Here is a 19,461-nt window from a genome sequence, read left to right as displayed (position 1 = left end):
CCCTTCTCCATTGAGAATACTGACCATTTAACCCTACTCTCTGTTTTCTAGCTTTTAAGCAGTTTTTAATCCACTATAGGACATTACCTTCTATCTGATGACTCTCCAGTTTCCTCTGGAGTATTTCATGAGGTACTTTGTCAGACACCTTCTGAAAATCCAGATACACAATATCAACCGGCTCACCTTTATCCACATGTTCGTTCACCCCTTCAAAGAAATGTAATAGATTGGTGAGGCAAGATTTGCCTTCACTAAATCCATCTTTGCTTTGTCTCATTAATCTATGCTTTTGAATATGCTGTGTAATTTTGTTCTTTATAATAGTCTCTACCATTTTGCCCGGCACTGACGTAAGACTCACTGGTCTATAATTTCCTGGATCTCCTCTGGAACCTTTTAAAAAAATTGGCGTTACATTGGCTACCCTCCAATCTTCTGTTTCCACGCTCGATTTTAAGGATAAGGATAAATTACATATTTCTTGTTCCGCAAGTTCATTTTTCAGTTCTATCAGTACTCTGGGATGAATACCATCCGGTCCAGGAGATTTGCTACTCTTCAATTGCTCCATTACATCCTCCTGGTCTATAGAGATTTCATTCAGTTTCTCCGACTCGTCAGCTTTGAATACCATTTCTGGCACTGGCATCTCTCCCAAATCTTCCTCAGTGAAGACTGAAGCAAAGAATTCATTTAATTTGTCCGCTATGGCTTTATCTTCCCTGATCGCCCCTTTTACCCCTCGATCATCTAGCGGTCCATCCGATTCTTTTGCTGGCTTCCTGCTTTTAATATACCTAAAAAAAGTTTTAATGTGTATTTTTACCACCAATGCAATCTTTTTTCAAAGTCCCTCTTTGCCTTCCTTATCTGCGCTTTGCATTTGACTTGCCATTCCTTATGCTGTTTCTTATTATTTTCAGTTAGTTCCTTCTATTTTCTGAAGAATTGTCTGTTAGCTCTAAAAGCTTCCTTCACCTCACTTTTTAACCATGCTTGGTCTTCCATCCTTCTTTTTTAATACGCAAAATATATTTGGCCTGGGCTTCCAGGATGGTGTTTTTGAACAGCATCCATGCCTGATGTAAATTGTTGACCCTCAAAGCCGCTCCCCTAAGTTTTTTTTCACCGTTCTTCTCCTTTTTTAAACGCTAACACATTGGATTTCCTTTGTATACTTACTTCAAAGCTAATATCAAATTTGATCATATTATGATCACTGTTATCAAGCGACCCCAGCACCATTACCTCCCGCACCAGATCATGCGCTCCACTAAAGACTAGGTCTAGAACTTTTTCTTCTTTCGTCGGCTCCTGTACCAGCTGCTCCGTAAAGCAGTCCTTGATTTCATCAAGGAATTTTACCTCCCTAGCATGCCCCGATGTTACATTTACCCAGTCAATATCGGGGTAATTGAAATCACCCATTATTATTGTGTTACCCAGTTTGTTTGCTTCCCTAATTTCCTATAACATTTCTACATCCGTCTGTTCATCCTGGCCAGGCAGATGGTAGTACACTCCTATCACTATCCTTTTCCCCTTTATACATGGAATTTCAATCCATAGGGATTCCAAGATGTGTTTTGTTTCCTGCAGAATTTTCAATCTAATTGATTCAAGGATCTCCTTAATATACAATGCTAACCCTCCACCACTTCAATACCCTATCACTACGATATAATTTGTACCCCGTTATGACAGTGTCCCACTGGTTATCCTCCTTCCACCAGGCCTCAGAGATGCTTATTATATCTAATTTTTCATTTAGTGCAATATATTCTAACTCTTCCATCTTATTTCTTAGGCTTCTGGCATCCACATATAGACATTTCAAACCATGTTTGTTGTTCCTATTTACATCATGCTCAGTACTTGACAGTATTAATTTGCAATCTTTTGTCTGATTTTTATTTAAGGACACCTGGAGGGGCATAATCGAACGGCGCCGGCCAAATATATGGCCGGCCATCTATTTGGCCGGCGCCGTAAAGCGGCGCCCCGACTGTATTATTGAAAAAAGATAGTCGGCTACCTTTCGTTTTGATAATACGGTTGAAGCCGGCCAAATCTCAGCATTTGGGCCGGCTTTAGAGATGGCCGGCATTGGTTTCCGGCGATAATGGAAACTAATGCCGGCCATCTCAAACCCGGCCAAATCCAAGGTATTTGGTCATGGGAGGAGCCAGCATTTCTAGTGCACTGGTCCCCCTGAAATGCCAGGACACCAACTGGGCACCCTAGGGGGCACTGCAGTGGACTTCAAAAATAGCTCCCAGGTGCATAGCTCCCTTACCTTGGGTGCTGAGCCTCCCAAATCCCCCCCAAAACCCACTCTCCACAACTCTACACGACTACCATAACCCTAAGGGGTGAATGGGGGCACCTACATGTGGGTACAGTGGGTTTTGGGGGGGGGGGTTGGAGGGCTCCCATTTACCACCACAAGTATAACAGGTAGGGGGGATGGGCCTGGGTCCACCTGCCTGAAGTGCACTGCACCCACAAAAAACTGCTCCAGGGACCTGCATACTGCTGACATGGAGCTGGGTATGACATTTGAGGCTGGCATAGAGGCTGGCAAAAAATGTTTTAAAATTGTTTTTGGGGTGGGAGGGGGTTGGTGACCACTGGGGGAGTAAGGGGAGGTGATCCCCGATTCCCTATGATGGTCATCTGGTCAATTGGGGCACTTTTTTGAGGCTTGGTCCTAAAAATAAATGGACCAAGTGAAGCCGGCCAAATGCTCGTCAGAGCCGGCCATCTTTTTTCCATTATCGGCCGAAGCTGGCCATCTCATAACCATGCCCCCATCCCGCCTTCCATACCCTTCCGAAACACCCCTTTTAACTTTGGCTGGCTCTGCGATGGAAAGCAGTTGGAGCTGGCCAAAATCGGCTTTCCATTATACCGATTTGGCCGGGTTTAGGAGATGGCCGACCATCTCCCGATTTGTGTTGGAAGATGGCCGGCGATCTCTTTCGAAAATAAGCAGGCTGGTCTACTATGGTCTCTTTTGCAACCTCACTATCAGGATACCCTATCTTCCCTGTTTTGTTGCCTATCTGATGCCTTTGTGTCTACTTATTAAATTAATTTCTGTCTATCTATTAAATTTAGCTATTATTATTTTGACTTTTATTGTGATAGGGTTTGCCTTGATATATAGTTCTCCATGTTTTCTTTTGTTATTTTGCCACAAGCCAAACTCTGTTCCCCTTAAGTTGAGTGGGAGTCCTCCACCTACAGTCCTGCCAGCAGGAGGTGCTGTTTCACTATCATATTTTCAATAGTGAAGGACAGGCAAGCTCTATATGACTCCAGGGAACCTGCCTGTCTCTAGTGATTGAAAACACAGTATGGAAGCACCACCCCCTACTGGCAGCAATGCAGTTGGGAGGACTCCTGCTCAGCCTAGAGGGAACAGTGAAGCCAAGTTATTCTACCACAAGTTAAGTTATTTCAGCACAGGGTCCCATTTTGTGCAATGAGACCCTGTGTTGAAATAAACTGACTTATGGTAAAATAACTCGACTGCAGTAGCCCACATTGATAACCTCTCCCCTCAGTCTAATATTACAGTGAACGTTTACAGCAAACAAAAAATTACAGTAGTGCAATGTAACTCTGGAGCAGATTGGCCTAATTTGACCTTAGTATTCAAAGCAGCTGCAGCTCAGAATACTTTTTATACACTATATTTAGCTTATTAGCTAGGTCAAAGCATCAAAGCATTTTGTCGTTTACCATAAGCTGATAAATAGCTACTGGGTAAGTGCTATATTTTAGTACTGTGAGATTATTTTCTCTTTGAGTCAGATAACCACATACACTCAGAGGGCCTAATTCACAAAGGCTTTTTCCCCACAGACACAGAATACGAAAAAAGCATTAGTGGATCAGGCTCTAATGAAACTTACCTTGTGATAAGGAAAACCTGAAAGAATGCAAACACAATGGAAAATATAGCTAGAAAATCTTGTTTAAAAATCTTTACCTTATTAAATAGGATTCCTTTTACTAAAGTGCAGTATATATTTGTACTCACTGTTCTTTAACAGCAAAAATTATTTTGTTTTAAATTTATTGAAATTAAGTTATTTTTTAATTTTTTGTGTTACAAGATGTTTGAGGAGAGACTTGCGGACCTGAACATGTATACCCTGGAGGAAAGGAGAAACAGGGGTGATATGATACAGACGTTCAAATATTTGAAAGGTATTAATCTGCAAACGAACCTTTTCCGGAGATGGGAAGGCGGTAGAACTAGAGGGCATGAAATGAGATTGAAGGGGGGCAGACTCAAGAAAAATGTTGGGAAGTATTTTTTCCACAGAGATAGTGGTGGATACTTGGAATGCCCTCTCGAGGGAGGTGGTGGAGATGAAAACGGTAATGGAATTCAAAAAGGTGTGGGATAAACATAAAGGAATCCTGTTCAGAAGCAATGGATCCATAGAAGCTTAGCGGAGATTGGGTGGCAGAGCCGGTGGTGGGAGGTAGGGCTAGTGCTGGGCAGACTTCTATGGTCCATGCCCTGAAAATGGCAGATAATGGCAGATACAAATCAAAGTCAGGTATACACATAAAGCAGCACATATGAGTTTATCTTGTTGGGCAGACAGGATGGACTGTACAGGTCTTTCTCCGCCGTCATCTACTATGTTACTCACGTTACTATGTTTTATTATTTGTTTTTAATTTATTGAAATTTCTGTCTTTAATTGTAGGAAATCAAACATCTTTCAATAGGCAAAAGAGAACAAAATACTACAGCATTGATTACAATAACAAAATACACTACAACATGGGAGAAAAGTGTACATTCCTAAAGAGACGTAGGGGCTCATTTTCAAATCAGAAAAAATGTCCAAAAAGCAGCACAAAGCTGCATTTGGATTCCCCCCCCCCCCCCCCCCCCCCAAAAGAAAAATGTCCAAACCGCTATTTTTGAAACCCATTTAAAAAGACATTTTTCTCTGCAGTTCATCTGAAATGCATCCAAATTACAAGGGGGCATGTCAGAGGCAAGATATGGGTGTTCCTAACACTTGGAAATGTTTCTGCCATAATTGAACAAAGCAAAAATGTCCAGAGCTAAAACCTAGACATTTTGAGTGAGACCTGTTTTAATATAGACGAAGGGCTTCTTTTATAAAGCCGCTTTGTAAAAGAAGCCCTAAGTCACAAAAAGGTGCCCCAAATGACCACTGGAGGGATTAAGACATGACCCGTCCTTACTTCCCCAGTGGTCACTGACCCCCTCCCACCCCCCAAAGATGTGAAAAAAAACAGTACATACCAGGCTCTATGACAGCTTCAGATGTTATGATCAATCCTGTTAGAGTAGCAAGCAGGACCCTGGAGTAGCCTAGTGGTCAGTGTAGTGCACTGTAGAGAAGGGGACCCAGGCCCATAACCCACTTTAACTGTTACACTTGTGGTGGAAAGTGTGAGCCCTCCAAATCCCACCAAAAACCTACAGTACCTACATATAGGTGAGCCTGCATCCATAAGAGCTATTATAGTGGTGTACACTTGGGATCAGTAGGTTTTTGATGGGTTTTGGCAGGATCACCATACAATATAAGGGGGTAATGGTGAGATGTATACCTGGGACTTTTATGTGAGATCCACTGCGGTGCTTCCTGGGGTGCCCCACAGCTCTGCTGGGCAGTGGCGTACCAAGGGTGGGGTGGTTGGGGCGGTCTGCCCCAGGTGTCAGTGGGTGGGGGGGTGCTCCGCTGTCGCTACTGTCAGCCCTCATCTCCTGCCACCTGACTTTAAAGAAAAAGCTGTGAAGCGGCGTGGCAGGCAGTGCCTCGCATCTGCCCTGCTTGTAAACGAAGTAAATCTCCATTCTCCTCGTCATCGTTGGGCCTTCACTCACTGGGTCCCGCCCTCCTCTGAGGTAACTTCCTATTTCCGCGAGGGCGGGACCCAGTGAGTGAAGGCCCGACAACGAGGAGGAGAATGGAGATTTACTTCGTTTACAAGCAGGGCAGATGCGAGGCACTGCCTGCCACGCCGCTTCACGCCTTTTTCTTTAAAGGCAGGGTGGTGGCAGGAGACGAGGTCTGTCCTCTCTGGACGAAGCTGGTGGTCGGGTCGGGGACTCAGATGGGATAGGGGGGTTTCAGATGGGAGAAGGGGGCTTCTCAGATGTGAGTGGAGCTGAAACTCGGGGCTGAAAAGGGGGGGCAGGTGGGAGATGTGGGCTGGGGCTAGAACTAGGGGCAGGTGGGATAAGGGGGGCTGGAACTGGGGGCTGAAAAAATGGGCAGAGAGAGAGAGAGAGAGAGGGGGGGGATGGATCTTGGATGGATGGATGGGGGGGAGAGGGATGGCAAATGGTGGATTGAAGGGGCAGAGAGAAAGGGCAGACAGTGAATGGAAGGGGGAGAGAGAGAGGGCAGATGTGCATGGAAGGGGCAGGGAGAGAGGGCAGACATTGGATGGAGGGGACAGCAGAGAGGGCAGACATTGGATGGCAGAGAAAGAAAGAAGACAGATGCTGGATGGAAGGAAGACAGTGAAAAGAAGATGAGGAAAGCAGAAGCCAGAGACAACAAACTGTAAATAAAATATATATTTTTATTTTTATTTTTTGCTTTAGGATAAAGTAGTATTGTAGATGTGTTAATAAATGTTTATAATAGAACATGTAAATAAGGCAATCTTTTTATTGAACTAATTTTAATAAATTTTGACTAACTTTCGGAGAGCAAAACCCCCTTCCTCAGGTCAGGATGGAACACTGTAACAGCACTATACTATATTGATCTGAGGAAGAAGGTTTTGGCCTCTGAAAGCTAAATGTATTAGTCCAATAAAATGGTATTATTTTATTTTCTATATTTGTTTTATTTCTATTTCTTAATTTGTAAAGTGGTGATTGGTATTTGTTAGTTTTTTTCAAATTTACATCTGCTGTCTTTATATTTTGCACAGTACTAGGGGACATTTTCTGTTTCTGTGGTGTTGCATTGTATGCAGAGTCTGGCATTGGGGGTTCAGTTTAATTTTTGCCTAAATAGAAAGTTTATGAATACTTATTCTATAGTGGATTAGGGTGTATCTGTGTTTGTGAAAAAGACATGGCTTTCAGTTGGCATTGACTGTGCAGGATTGATGATTTGTACTATTCTGTCTGGTTTCATTTTACAATAGGTGAATTGATGTTCTAGGGCTCACTGTAGTGTTTAAGATGCTTTCCTTTTCCTTGTGTGACTCGTAGAAATGACTGTTTATGGTGTGGTAGAATTGCTCTATAGGTCCTGAGTGTTTTGTATTCTCGGTATGCCTAGTACTGGATTTTGGAGGGGGTGTTAAAAAATGACCGGCCCCGGGTGTCAACTACCCTAGGTATGCCACTGCTGCTGGGATGTCTGTGTGGTCAGTCTACTAAGAATCCTGGGTTCTCCTACATTCCAATGGCTTGATTTTGTGTGTTTTTCACTTGGAATGTTTGTTTTTGGAAAATGGTCCAAAAAGACATGGCCACTGAGAGGGGGTGGGGGCAAGATTTCCCAGGCCTGGCCTCCAATGGGGCCCGTTGCCGGGGTCTGTCTCTCTCCTGCTCCTGTGTGTCTGGGCTTGGGAGATTGCGTTAACACGATAACCAGGGTTCCCAGCACACAGGAGCAGGAGAGAAGAGGGGCTCTAGAAAAATTAAGAAAATGCAAGTTCTGAACTTTAAATCTATCAGCTGCTTGAATCACATCAAGCTGTGTTTCCAAAATTTCAATTCCAGTCTCTAGTTTCTGCTTTCTTACATCAAACTTCGTAATTTCCCAATCAAATCCTTAGAGAATTTTACTGTCTGTTCTACAAAAACCTGCAGAAGGCAGTTGTTTTTCAAAAGTAGACTCCAAATATGTTTCAAGAAAACATCCGAAGATTTCTCCTCAGAAATCACTGGATCAATTTGTAGAGACACAGGCAAGGAAATGGATTTAGGCATTGGGATGTGAATTCACTCCCTAGGTGTTAAGGACATAAGAAAGTAAGAATAGTCATGCTGGGTTAGACTAATGGTCTCTCTAGCCCAGTATCCTGCTTCCAGCAGTGGCTAGTCCAGGTCAAAGTACCTTGCAGAATCCCAAATAGTAGCAAAATTCCATGTTACCAATCAAGGGACAGCAGTGGCTTCCCCCCATGTTTATTTCAATAGCAGACTATGGATTTTTCCTCTAGGAACTTGCCCAAACCTTTTTAAAACCCAAATATGCTAACCACTGTAACCATATCCTCCGGCAATGAGTTGCAGAGCTTAACTATTTGTTGAGTGAAAAATATTTCTTCCTATTCATTTTAAATGTATTACAATGTAACTTCATTGAGTGCCCCCTAGTCTTTGTACTTTTCAAAAGAGTAAACAATCGATTCACTTTTACCCATTCTACACCACTCAGGATTTTGTAGACCTCTATCTTATCCCCCCCCCCCCCCCTCAGCTGTCTCTTTTCCAAGTTGAAGAGCCCTAACCTCTTTAGCCTTTCTTCATATCAGAGGAGCTCCATCCCCTTTATCATTTTGATTGCCCTTCTTTGAACCTTTTCTAATTCCACTATATCTGTTTTGAGATTCGGTGACCAGAATTGCATACAATACCCAGTGTGAGGTTGCACCATGGAGCAATGCAGTGGCATTATTCATTGTCTTATTGTCAATCCCTTTTCTAATCATTCCTAGCATACTGTTTGCTTTTTTTGGCTGCTGCCACACACTAGGCAGAAATTTCAGTGTATTGTCTACAATGACACCTAGATTTTTTTCTTGGGTGCTGACTCCTAATATGGACCCTAGCCTCAAGTAACTATGATTCAGCTTATTCTTCTCAATGTGCATCACTTTGCATTTGTCCAAATTAAATTAATACTGAAGAGGGTGTCATGCCTGATATTGCAACAGACCTTAACACACCCTCTGGTGTATGCCATATGAAAGGTCCTAGATATGAAGGTGGAGACCTCTAAGTTGGGTTTAAAGATGCCACAGTACTAGGAGTCACTGGAGAAGCACTAACTTGAGTTGGAGTAGATCCCAAACATGCTACAGTGATTGTGTTGGGATCTAATCACTGTAGCATGTTTGTTCGTAGGGCCAATGAAACCACCAAGCCAAGTCTGTTCCTGATTCCTGTTCCTGCCCAGTCAAGTCTGATCCTAATGCCAAGTTCAATCTGTTCCTGATTCCTGTTCCTGCCAAGCCAAGTCTGTTCCTGATTCCAAGTCTGTTCCTGGTTCCTGTTCTTGCTAAGCCAAAGCTCCGTTCCTGGTTCCTGTTCCTGTTCCTGCCAAGCCAAGTCCTGTTTCTGCCTTGTTTATAGTCTTGCTTCTGTTTGTTCTTGTTGCCTAGCTCCTGTCCTGCTTTGTCTGCCATGTTTTGTGCCTTGACTTGTTGTCATTCTCATGTCTGGATCCAGTTCCTGCCCTGTCTAGCCTTGCCATGTCTGAACCCAGTTCTAGCCTTGTTCCTCTGTCGTGCTGTGTTCCTGTCTGGGTTCAGTTCTAGCCCTTTGTCTTGTTTTATTGCCTTGTCTGGATCCAGCTTCTGTCTTGCCTGTCTGCTTTGTCCAGTTGTGCCTAGCCTTGTCTCGTCTCGTTCAGTCCTGTCCAGATCCAGTCCTTGCCTTGTCCTTGTCTTGCCTTTTCTGGACCCAGTTTTAATTCAGTTCTGTGTCTTGCCTTGTTCTGCTTTGCCTTGTATTGCCTGGGTCCCAGTCCAGTTTTAATCTAGTTCTGAGTCTTGCCTTGTCCTGTCTGGGTTCCAGTTCTGCCCGTTTGCCTTGCTTTCCTTGCCTCGCCTGGATCTGGTCCTTGTCTTGTCTATTGTACCTTGTTACCTCTGCCTTGTCCTGTCTTGTCTAGTCCAGTCTTGCCTTGCCTAATCCTGATTTGTTCTGACACTTGCCCTGCGCCAGCCCAGGTGACTAGCTTGCCAAAGCTTCGGCTGTGGTCCATGGGCTCACTATCCCCGAATCTGTGACACTGTTTTTTTGTGCCATCTTTAGTTTTCTTATGATTTGATCTTTGCAACCCGTGTAGATTCCGTTGCAGCAGTCTATGTGGGCTAGCACCATTGTTTGGATCATGTTGCGGAATGTGTCCCTAGGGAAGTAAAGTTTTATGAATTTGAGTTTCTACATTGTGTAGAACATTTTCTTTGTTGTGACCTTAGCTTGGATTTTGAGTGCCAGGTTGCGGTCTATTGTTATGCCTAGGACTTTCAGGTTTTCTGAGATTGCTACTAGGATATGCTAATAGACGCCAATAGATGCCTATTAGGACCAATTAACACCAATTTAAACCAATAATTGGCTAGTAATGCCAATTAAAAGCCAAGTATTAAATTAAGTTGCACACGCAACTGCCCTTATTCTATAATTTCCACATGCAAATTTGCGTGCTAGGCATAAATTTGGGTTTTGCAAGTTTATAGAAACCAGGGATACATGTGTACTTTTCCAGTAAAATTCTGCTTACACATAAAGCTGATGCAAATGTCAGTGGTTAGCTTGTATTTTGTACTCGCAACCAAGTTTCAAAATAAAAATACATGCATACTTTTACTTTATTATTATTAGCATTTGTATAGCGTGACCAGACGCATGCAGCGCTGAACACCTGATACACTTCACATATGTGTGTGAATGTTTACCATTAGTCTGTAGTGTACTAACAGCCTAAATTTAATTCAAGTCACTCTGGTTCTTTACTCTTTATATCCATAGATGAAATGTTGTATGTGGCCCCTTTTTGGTCAAGTCCAGAGACTCTAGCCTTTTGGATAGTCCTCTGTATCCCTTCCCCTAGAGGGACAATCTCCATCAACTCCCAACATGGTAAGCAAGGTTAGACAAGTCTCTTCTCCCCCATTTCAGCCCTGCAGATCCATCACCTTATCAGCAATTTGACATTCACCTTGATTCATTCCCAAGGAGGTCATTTAGTCAGTTCAGCAGTCCATCCTATTAGCGGTTCTTAAATTGTGCCACTCTCTTGTTTCAATGATCTGCATTCAGTCTTTATTTGTCTACATTAAAAAATTGGAAACTAAGAAACTGAGGGGCCGTTTTAATAAAGGGTTGCTGCACGGCAACTCGGAACTACCACCGGCCCATTGTGGCCGCTGGAGGTAGTTCTTCCTCTAGCGCGTGCCATTTCTGGTGCTGCTGGATTTTTAAAAAATTACCGCTGGGGTAGCATGGGAGCCCTTACTGCCACCTCAGTGGGTGGCAGTAAGTGCTCCTTCCCTCACATGGCCACGCTGTAAAGTGCAAGCTTACCATATGCCCAAGTGTTTTTTTTTCAGGTTTTTTACCCGCTGTGGTAAAAAGGGCCCTGGCGCATGGTAAAAACAGCTGCCACCGCTTCCTCAAGGCCCTTTTTACCGCAGCTTGGCAAAAGGACTCCTGAGTTTCCTCTATGAATGTTGGACTAGTTTAGTTAACTGTTGAATAGTACACTGGAAAACACATTATTAGAACGGAATAATTAAAAGTGTAGAATCTAACAAGCAAAGTTAAATGCAAGAAAATTGGCTGTAAGAAGGCTCTCTTCATTAAGAAAACTCAGGGGTCCTTTTACTAAGGTGCACTGAAAAATGGCTTGCGGTAGTGTAGGCACGGTTTTGGGCGCGCGCTGATCCATTTTTCAGCGCACCTGTAAAAAAGGCCTTTCTTTTGTTTTTGACGAAAATGGAAGTGCGAGAAAATCAAAATTAGTGCGCGTCCATTTTGGGTCTGAGACCTTACCACCAGCCATTAACCTAGCGGTAAAGCCTCATGTGGTAACCGGCGGTAATGACCTATGGGCGTCAAATGCCACTTAGCGCACGTCCAATACGTGCGTCCGAAAATAAAAATTATTTTTCGGACATGCATATTGGACATGCTCCTTGTATCGTGGCTCCGCCCCTCTCCCTTCTACTGGCCAATCTGGTGTGGGTTGTGTGACGTCACTATTATCTACTCCAACTCCAGACCACCTCCAAGGGATCCACGGTTCCAGGCAGCCTCAGAATGTTGGAGGTGAGAATTATTATATAGGATATGGATTCAAACATTTCACGTTTCATTTAAATTATGGAGTATCATAAGACTCCACTCCGTTGCCTATACTATTAAATATTTTTATTAGCCCCATTTATTGTTATGCAGATGATGTCCTTATTATCACCCAAGGTCTTTATTGTAATGTTGGATTTATCCCCACTCCAGAAATGTCTTGATGTAGAAGCCATCTGGCTTAAGAAATAATGTCTAGTGCTAAACATCAATAAAAAAAAGAAATAGCCTGTTGGATTACAGGACATGATGATCAGCCCAATGTGATCTCTAAATTGTTTGATAAACCTATAATAAAGGTAGATTGCTTTAGGTATCTAGGAATCATTATTGATGATAAACTTCGTTTTTCTGAATAGATTTCTAAAGAAAGGCCTCTTCATCCGTACATAAGAACATAAGAATAGCCATACTGGGTCAGACCAATGGTTCATCTAGCACAGTATCCTGTTTCTTGCAGTGGCCAATCCAGGTCACAAGTACCTGGCAAAAGCCCAAATAATAACCTCATTCGATGCTACCAATCCCAGGGTAAGCAGTGGCTTCCCCATATCTGTATCAATAGCAGACTATAGACTTTTGCTCCAGCAACTTGTTCAAATCCTTTTTAAATCCAGACATGCTAACCGCTGTTACCACATCCTCTGGCAATGAGTTCCAGAGCTTAACTATTCTTTGATGCCCTGATGATCAGAAGCAAATGCAGGCGCTAGAGGCTATTAGTGCCCTATTAGCACCTGCACTTGCTCACATCCCTCGAAGATGGATGCCGCCTTCAAAATGGCACTGCCCTGCCTTGCCCAGTGCATCCTGGGATGCACTGAGCAGGGCTTCCCTACCATTTTGGAGGCAGCATCTTCAAGCAATAGATAGGGGTTTGGGGGCATTATACAACCAGGGGGCTGGAGGGCTGGGGGTCCTCTAGTCCTCTTTGGGAGGGGGGATTTGGGGGGCTCTGGGGTTTGACAGGTTTGTTTTTTGGGGGGGTTTTTTGACAGCTTGGACCTGTCAAACAACTTCTACTTGTTTGATTCACTTCTACTCGTTCCACACCACTCAGGATTTTGTAGACCTCAATCATACCTTTCCTCAGACAATTGCACTCAATCAGAAGCTATTCTGATGAAACTACTTTGGATACATTAGTATACGCCCTTCTTATTTCCCACCTAGATCATGGAAAAAATGGTCTATGCTGGACTACCGAATTTTAATCTCAAACATCTATAAACTCACCAGAATGCAGCCATTAGAATTCTAGGACATGCACGAAACTTTGACCACGTTACACCTCTTTTCATACGCGTCCTCTGGTTTTCCATTCATTATCATGTAACATTTAAAATCTAGTACAGAAAGCAATAAGAGCAACAGCTAGAAATGTAATACTTAGCAACCTTACCTATTATCAACAATGTTCTTGCTTATACCTAGTTGTCTGAACCCCGACTACGCTATTTTCTATGGCATCTCCACCTTGCCTCTTATCAGTAATATTTTATACTTACATTAACTTGTCTGAATTTCGATCATGCTACTTTCCATGTAACACTAACTGTTATCTCCTTATCTCCTAATCTACTATCTACTAATAACTACACATTGTAAGCCACATTGAGCCTGCAAAGAGGTGGGAAAATGTGGGATACAAATTCAATAAATAAATAAATAAATAAAATTAAGGGCCTCTATTATCAAGCCACGCTAGCAGTTCCTGCAACGGCAAAGACGACGAAGCCCATTCAAATTGAATGGTCTTTGTTGGCATTACCAAACCGGGGACTGCTGATGCAGTTTGATAAAAGAGGCCCCAAGAGAGCAACAGCCATCTTATCTGAATGCAATGACTACTCCATATGCCCCTTCAAGGTCACTAAGATCCTTACAGGGCTTTGTCCCATTTTTTTAGAGTTCATTGAGAGGCCACCTTAGAAAGAGAGCCTTTTTTTTGCCTTGCACCTACATTATGGAACAATCTTCCAAAAATGATTTGTGTTAAATTAAATTTTAAAAGATTTAAAATTTTGTTAAAAATTTACCATTTCAAGCAGCCTTTTGATGTCCACTTTTGGGGGGGGGGGGGGCATTAATACTCCTTCAAGATAATTGATTTGTATAGAATAACTTTTAGCTGATGTGAAGGGGCATTTTCCAAAGGACATCCAGGTCAAAATGTCCAAAATGAATGTCCATCTCACAGGTATTTTCCAACAGGAAATATGTCAAGATTTCTTGTTTGAAAATATGTGAGCTGGAGGTCCATGAGCTGGAGACATCCAGCATGAACAGCCGTTTTACAAACTGGAACATCCAACATATCAGCAGCAAAAGCAGGGACAAGGACTTCTATCTGGCCAGCATTCTTAGAAGAATGACCACACAGACATTCTGCAGAGTAGAGGGGCAGTTTAGTGGTGGACTTTAAACCAATGGAACCAGGTTCAAATCACACTTTAACTCTTTTTGCAAATGTAAGTCTTCCAGAAACAGAAAAATATCTACTGTACCTGAATGTGTACAGTAAGTGATGGCAGATAAAGACCTGAATGGTCCATCCATCCTGCCCAACAGTCACATTCATTATCAATTCAAGATTAAAATCAACAATGTGAGATTATATACTTGATCATGGTCTTTCTTTGGTGTTTCTGGGACATAAACCGTTCAGGTCCACCTGGCTCTGTCCTTATGTTCCAACTACTGGAGTTGCCATCAAAGTCCACTTCAATAGCCTTTAAGCTTGCGAGTGGCTTAAATATTTAGGTATAGTAGGTATGTTTCTGTTTCTGGAGGGCTCACAATAAAAAAAAAAAAGTAGAGTTAAAGTAAGATTTGAACCTGGTTCCCTTGGTTCCAGCACACTAACCACTAGACTACTCCCCAACCTTGTTTGCTGCTTTGCTAAGAATGCCTATGTAATCCCCCATTATAATGGGGATTACTAAGTGTTACAATGTAGAACTCTCCAGTCTCTGAGGCGTTATGGATGGTAGAGGATCCAGCCCAAGAGGGTGGGTTCCTGGATAAGAAATGTTTCTGGTTGTTGAGTGGCAGTACAGGAGTAGCTAGGAGTATTTTATATACTGTGTGGAAATTTAAGTCTATTCTATAAAATGTAGGCATTCTTTAGAGAATATACCTAGGTGTATTTTTTTTTCCATGCAGAATTATCAGGTGCCATAGATGGAATCCAGCCCTAAGTGCCTGATACATCTGGAAAGGTACACTGGAAAAAATAGATTTTCAGAGATTGTTTTAAACTGACTTAAAGTTCTGAGCGTTCTCAACATAGGTGGTAAGTTATTCCAAAGCTTAGGCCCTATGATATAAAAAATTGAGGCTCTATATTCCTCCAGGTGTATTACCCAGAATGAAGGAACATCAAGTAGACTGGATGCTGCAGATCTCAAGGATCTAACTAGTGTAAATTGGCGGAGATAACGACAACAACCTTAAACACTAAAAACAAAATTTTAAATTGGACGAAGAAGGGCAACCTTCGAAAGCTAATCAAGAAATGTATTAAGTTATGTTCAATAAAAAAGGTATCATCTTATTTTCTTTTCCATGTTTTATTTTGTTTGATTTCTATTGATAACCCTAAATTGAATACGAAATTCAATAGGTAACCAGTGTAGTTTCACCAAAGTAGCTGAAATATGATCTAAATGATTTGAACCCGAACATTATTCAGGCAGTAGCATTTTGGGCCATTTGCAATGCTACTTCGGAAGCTGTGTTTCAATACTAAGTACATAAACTGGAACTGGTAGAGAACCGATTGACATCCCCTCTAAACTCAGTAATTTAGATTCCGTGTCTTAATTATACCTGCTGATAATGCAGGTACTGGAGGTGAAGTACATTCAGATGAACTCAGGGACACATAGATCTGTAAGGGGAGGAGAGGCAGAAGGAGCTGATGACAAAATATGGTTATCTATCTGTCCTTTAGCAGCCAACAGAGGGGGGGGGGGGGGGGGCCATCCCTGATCTTGGCTTTGAGTTTACCCATTAAATAAAAGAGAAAAGGCTCACCTCAGAAACAAAATGCAGTCCAAGCTGCTGTCCAGACCTCAGTATCCCACACATTACTCCAAAGGTGCTCTAAAGATGGCTCCAAAAGGGGGTCATTTGTGGCGGAGCACATCCCTTCAGCCATTCCCCTGTGGCCTCATACCTGCAGCTATGTGAATATAAATTGTAGGGCCAAAATCTTTAGGACTCCGATGGCAGAGAGCCTGTCCCTTGCACTGTCTGCCTCTATGTTATCCCAGCAGGACTTTTCCTCCAGTATCAGCTTGCTCACAAAGCAAGTCTCTGCTAAGCCGTAAGGCTTGATGTAATTTGTAGGGCAGGGAGCTCCAGGATTCCACTTGCAGAGTGCCTGTCTCACGCAGGGGTGTAGCCAGACAACAAATTTTGGGTGGGCCTAGGCAAGAAGTGGGTGGGAATCAAGTGTTCTCTCCCCCTCCCCTCAACCACCACCCAAAAAATATCTCAGCTGGTGAGAAAACGCTTCTTTCCATCTTGGCAGTCTGCAGCAGGCATGCACTGAAAACTGAGCATGCACAGGTGCCGCTATTGTGGAGAGTAGTGTTTTCGTTACCATCAGGGGGAAGTCTTCAGCTTGCGGAGCTTGGGATCCCCACCAGCTACCACTAAATGTGTGCTACTGTTGGGTGGGCCTGAGCCCTAAGTGGGTGGGCCCTGGCCCACCTGTGGCTACGCCACTGGTCTCACGTACTGCCTGCTTCAATGTTATTTCAGAAAGATTTCTCCACTGTCAGCACTTTCACAAAGCCAGTCTCTTAACTTTCTATCCTCTGACTGATCCTGACCTCACTCATATCCATACTGAGTCAACTCATGCTGCTGGTGAGACACTCAACTTCCATATCATAACTTCTAATCTAGCTTCCCCAATGACCATGTTAACATGGTGGCTGTAACATGATCTGACCATAAATTGGTTTCTTTATATTGTGCAACTCCAGCTTTTGCTCCTATTCTCTCTTCCTCTCCCCACCCCCATTCTTATAGGAATTTATTCAACAGATGCCTCTTCTTTCTTTCCTTGATGTGACCCACTGCCTGAAGATTTCTCCTCCCTCCCACTTTTGCAACATACTTCTACCTGAAATATGATCCTACCTACTACTCTAGATAGCATAGCTCCACTTAAACTTAATCACCCACATCCCAGCCATTCGCAACCATGGTACCATTCAGGACTCTGGCTTCTATGTACACAATTATGCCATAAGGAGCACCAGTGGCACAACTCAATCTGCCTTAATTGCGTTTAGAAATTGCTCTCATACATACAGATTAGCCATTACCTCTGGAAAAAAAAGTCTATTTTTATACCTTGTTCAAAAGGCTACAGAGGAAATTGGAGGGTCATGGGATAGGAGGACATGTCCTATTGTGGATTAAAAACTGGTTGAAGGATAGGAAACAGAGAGTGGGGTTAAATGGGCAGTATTCACAATGGAGAAGGGTGGTTAGTGGGGTTCCTTAGGGGTCTATGCTAGGACTGCTGCTTTTTAATATATTTAAAAATGATTTAGAGATGGGAGTAACTAGCGAGGTAATTAAATTTGCTGATGACACAAAGTTATTCAAAGTCGTTAACTCGCGACAGGATTGTGAAAAATTACAAGAGGACCTTATGAGACTGGGAGACTGGGCGGCTAAATGGCAGATGACGTTTAATGTGAGCAAGTGCAAGGTGATGCATGTGGGAAAAAAGAACCCGAATTATAGCTACGTCATGCAAGGTTCCACGTTAGGAGTTACGGACCAAGAAAGGGATCTGGGTGTCGTCATCGATAACACACTGAAACCTTCTGCTCAGTGTGCTGCTGCGGCTAAGAAAGTGAATAGAATGTTGGGTATTATTAGGAAAGGTATGGGAAACAGGTGTGAGGATGTTATAATGCCGTTGTATCGCTCCATGGTGCGACCGCACCTTGAGTATTGTGTTCAATTCTGGTTGCCGCATCTCAAGAAAGATATAGTAGAATTGGAAAAGGTGCAGCGAAGGGCGACTAAAATGATAGCGGGGATGGGACGACTTCCCTATGAAGAAAGACTAAGGAGGCTAGGGCTATTCAGCTTGGAGAAGAGACGGCTGAGGGGAGACATGATAGAGGTATATAAAATAATGAGTGGAGTGGAACAGGTGGATGTGAAGCGTCTGTTCACGCTTTCCAAAAATACTAGGACTAGGGGGCATGCGATGAAACTACAGTGTAGTAAATTTAAAACAAATTGGAGAAAAGTTTTCTTCACCCAACGTGTAATTAAACTCTGGAATTCGTTGCCGGAGAAAGTGGTGAAGGCAGTTAGCTTAGCAGAGTTTAAAAAGGGGTTCGACGGTTTCCTAAAGGACAAGTCCATAAACCGCTACTAAACGGAAAAATCCAAAATTCCAGGAATAACATGTATAGAATGTTTGTACGTTTGGGAAGCTTGCCAGGTGCCCTTGGCCTGGATTGGCCACTGTCGTGGACAGGATGCTGGGCTCGATGGACCCTTGGTCTTTTCCCAGTGTGGCATTACTTATGTACTTATCAAGACTTCATAAGCTCTTAAATCAACTTACTATTTCTTCACATATGCAATCCTCTCTGTTGGTAGATGACTTTGATATTTTTTTTTACACAGAAGATTCTTTTACTTCCACCAATTCTGTCTACTGTCCCAATCCCAGTATTGACCCCACTGTAAGTATCATCAGAACCACAGACTGCTTTCCTTGATCTCACTTCAACTAGTCTTCCCAATTCAACACTAAGCTTCAGTTGTCTAAACAGTTTCACCCCACCTACCCTCACTGAGCTTGCAACTGTTATTTCTACCTTAAACACCTCCTTTCTCAATACTCCATGCTGGGATAAGCTAATGGTGTCCCCTGTTTGATCTCATTTGACAGAACTGAATTTTGTATCGAGATTGTTTGCAGAACTTAAATAGTGGGGGCACTTAGAGTGGTTAGCTGATTAGTACAGCGCAAGTAGATCAGTTTAAATTATACAATTATGAATGGAGTTTTTTTAAGCTATATGATGGCACACCGAGCTCATGCCTTATAGCTGAATACGTTTGGCTGGCTGGGTGGCGATGCTGAAGCTTTTTTCTCCATTCATTAGAAGAAACTGATTACATGAGAGTGGGAGTGTCTCGTACTAGAAATACACAACTGGTGTGAAGTTGTGTTGTGATTTTAAAATTTAACTTTAGAAGCTTGAGCAACCTATATAGAACCCATGAATGAATAAATGCATGCCTTTGCAGCCCTGTTTATTTATTTATTTATTTTAGTGACTTCAGACCTGCAGACTCATGCATGCAAAACATAAATCAAGGATGGGGTCAGGCAG

The sequence above is a fragment of the Microcaecilia unicolor genome, chromosome 2, assembly GCF_901765095.1.
Source record: "Microcaecilia unicolor chromosome 2, aMicUni1.1, whole genome shotgun sequence".
NCBI classification, from domain to species: domain Eukaryota; kingdom Metazoa; phylum Chordata; class Amphibia; order Gymnophiona; family Siphonopidae; genus Microcaecilia; species Microcaecilia unicolor.
The sequence above is the reverse complement of the archived record's forward strand: the minus strand, read 5'-3'. Positions refer to the sequence as shown.